Raw genomic sequence first — 3,745 nt, 5'->3', positions numbered from 1 at the left:
ACAAAAGACAATTTTGCCTTTATTACTACTTGTTAAAAACAAGAGAGTGAGAGAGAATCTGAAAAGTGTATTATTGAGTTGTGATGAAAGGTACAATATATAAGGGGTATTTATAGGTGCTAAATGAATCAAAGTAATAAAGACATAGAATCCTACAATTAATGTACAGATATATTATATAAATATAGACGATACTAATTGATCTAAATTGATTCTAATAATTCTCTAACATCCCCGCTCAAACTCAAGTGGGAGCTAAGGATACCAACTTGAGTTTGGATAATAAAGTCCGGAAACGAGTTGGGTGATGAGCTTTCGTGAAGATATCAGCAGTCTGATCTAGTATTCCAACAGTAATGAGACGAACAGTATCAATAAGGATACGTTGCCAAACAAAGTGACAATCAATCTCAATGTGTTTGGTGCGTTTATGAAACACATCATTATGGGCGATCTGAATAGCATTGTGGTTATCACAAAAAACATCAATAGGGGACAACTGAGGAGCACCCAAATCTTCGAGAAGCCAACGAACCGAGATAACTTCAACAGTGGTGTCAGCGAGGGCACGGTACTCAGCTTCTGTACTTGAGCGAGCAGTGAACGTTTGCTTCTTAGCACGCCAAGAAATGAGAGCGTCGCCAAGAAACAAACAGTAACCAGTAGTAGAACGATGATCAGTGGGATCACCAGCCCAATCAGCATCGGAGTAAGCCTGAAGAGACAAAGAGGAATGGGCAGAAAAATAAAGGCCATGAAATAAAGTGCCTTTGATGTAGCGAAGAATGCGTAGAAGTGCCGCATAGTGAGTAGTACGATGAGCTGACAAGAACTGGCTAAGTACATGAACCGGATAGGCGATGTCTGGTCGGGTGACAGTCAAGTAGACGAGACCGCCAACTAACTGTCGATAGAGAGTCGGATTATCCAAAATAGTGCCATCCATAGGGGTAAATCGAACATTAGGCTCAACAGGAGTAGACTCAGTGCGACTATCTGTAATCCCAGCGCGAGCAAGAAGATCTGAAGCATACTTAGCCTGAGAGAGATAGATGCTGTCATCGGTGGAGATGACCTCGAGACCAAGAAAATAGCTGAGAGAACCAAGATCTTTCATCTCAAAGGTACGGTGAAGTGAGGCCTTGAGATCAGAGATACCATCAACATCATCCCCAGTAATGATCATGTCATCAACATACAAAAGTAGAAGAACAACTCCACGTTCGCTTTTACGAATGAAGAGCGCATTCTCATGAGGGCTAGAAGTAAAACTAAGACTGCATATGGTAGTGCTGAACTTGTCAAACCATTCACGAGGAGCTTGCTTAAGTCCATAAAGTGCCTTGCGAAGGAGACAAACTTTATTAGAAGGACAAGGATATCCCGGCAGTGGTTTCATATAGACTTTCTTTTTCAAATCCCCATTAAGAAATGCATTCTTCACATCCATCTGACTGAGAGACCATTTTTCAACCGCGGCAATGGAAAGAAGAGCTCTAACAGACATAAGACGAGCGACAGGGGCAAAAGTCTCTTCATAATCAATACCATACTCTTGCGTACAACCTTGAGCAACCAAGCGGGCCTTATAACGGTCAATAGAGCCATCAGAGTGAGTCTTGATCTTGTATACCCATCTACTGCCCACAACTTCCTGATCAGAAAGAGGATCAACCAGATCCCAAGTATGTACTTTTTCAAGTGCATGTAATTCTTCTTGCATTGCTTGTTGCCAATTTGGGTTTGAGGAGGCTTCTCTGAATGTCTTAGGTTCATGTTGATGAAGAATAGTAGAAAAACAATGGTAATCAAGAAGATGAGGAGGTGGATTCCTTACCCTAGAAGAACGAGCGGGAGGAGGAGGCATGACGGTAGGAGCAGGATCATCGTCCGGTCTGGAATCATCGGGAGATGGAGAAGGCGGAAGAACAGGAGGCTGTGGAGGGTCACTCGAGATAGAATCTATAGAATCATCATTAGGAAAAAGATCAACATTGGGGTTAGTAAACAAAGGTGACTGAGTAGTAGGAATCGACTCAAAGGATGAGAATCGAGAAAACATGTGGTGCTCCTAGAAGACAACATGACGAGATATACGAATATGTTTAGAGAGAGGATCCCAACAACAATAACCCTTGTGTTCAGTGCCATAACCAAGAAAATAACACATACGAGCCCGAGGTTCAAGTTTACTATGTTCATGAGGCTGAAGAAGAACAAAGCATACACAACCGAAAACTCGAAGAGAACTATAATCTGGGGAGGTATGATAAAGTACCAGGACAAGAAAACTCAGACAAAGTACCCTATTCTGCAAGAAAGGCTAAGAGTTTAGAATCACGGTATTCCATAGCATTATCACGTCAGAAAACCTTAATGACCTTGGAAAACTGAGTTTTAATCATAGTAGCAAAGTTGATATAGATCTGAGGTAACTCATGGCGATTAGTCATCAAATAAACCCAAGTAAAACAGGAATAATTATCAATGAAAACGACAAAGTATCGAGCTCCGCCCATAGAGGCAGTGGGAGCGGGGCCCCAAACATCAGAGTGAATGAGATCAAAAGGAGAGCAAGCAAGAGATGAATTATTGTGAAAAGATAAAGCAGGTTGTTTGGCAGTTTGACAAGAAATGCAATCAAAAGATTCATTTGGAACCTGACCTAAAACACCATGAGAGACAAGAGGACGCAGTTTTCTTAAGGAGGTGTGGGCAAGACGCTGGTGCCATAAGTGGAGGGTAGAGGGAGAAGCAGCACAGAGATTTGGTACCGGAGGAATATGAAGATTCTCGAGTTCAAACAACCTTCCGACCTTACGTCCAGTCCCGATGATTTGTCCCGTCCGAGGATCCTGTACACGACAACCAGAAACAGAAAAAGTGACTTCAAAACCCAGATCAACAAGTTGACCAACAGAAATAAGATTGAAGTTTAATTTGGGAATATAATAAGTATCAGGAAGATTAAGAGTTGACTGGGATATAGAACCCTTGTGTGTTGCGTGCAAGAGGGAGCCGTTTGCAGTATTGACAGAAGATCCATTTGTAGTGGTAGACATGGATGAGAAAATATTACGCAACAGAGACATGTGATTAAAGCAACCCGAGTCAAAGTACCATTTAGAATTACCTGGAGAGGTGGAAAAAGCAGCAGGGTATTACCAGAAACAGAGAGAAGACGCTGAAGAAGAGATGCAATATCAGAAAGAGAGACAGGAGACGAGTTGAGTGGACTAGAACGTGGTGGGCGAGTAGGACAGGCAGTAATTAAATATCCCGAGAGCTTGCAGTAACGGCAGAACAACTATGAACAATGGTAGCTAAGATGACCTTTCTGGTGGCATGTGCGACATTCAACAGAAGGACATTCAAGGAAGAGGTGCCCAGAACGGTTACAGTTGCGACAGAATTTACCTTTTCTGTCGGTGGCAGTAAAAACATCTGGCTTTTCCATGATAGCAGTCACAAAGATCAAAGAGAGGAGAGAAAACGGTAATTTCGGAGCAGAAAATGAGAAATCGGAGTGCAGAATCGAAAAGAGCTCACCAAAAAACCTTAGGGAGGGTCCCACTTGTCTGCCACATCAGCAGCCACGTCAGCGAGACAAGGACACGTGGCGGCACCTGAGAGGAGGGAGAGAGACACGCTGGTAGCCAGGTGGAAGCGCGAGTCGGGCCAGGCGTGCGCAGGTCGGGTCGGGCGTGCGTAGGTCGTCTGAGGCTCAATTGACACGATTGACACG

This window comes from Arachis ipaensis, chromosome B06 (genome assembly GCF_000816755.2).
Source record: "Arachis ipaensis cultivar K30076 chromosome B06, Araip1.1, whole genome shotgun sequence".
Classification (NCBI taxonomy): Eukaryota; Viridiplantae; Streptophyta; class Magnoliopsida; order Fabales; family Fabaceae; genus Arachis; species Arachis ipaensis.
This window is presented reverse-complemented; position numbering follows the sequence as displayed.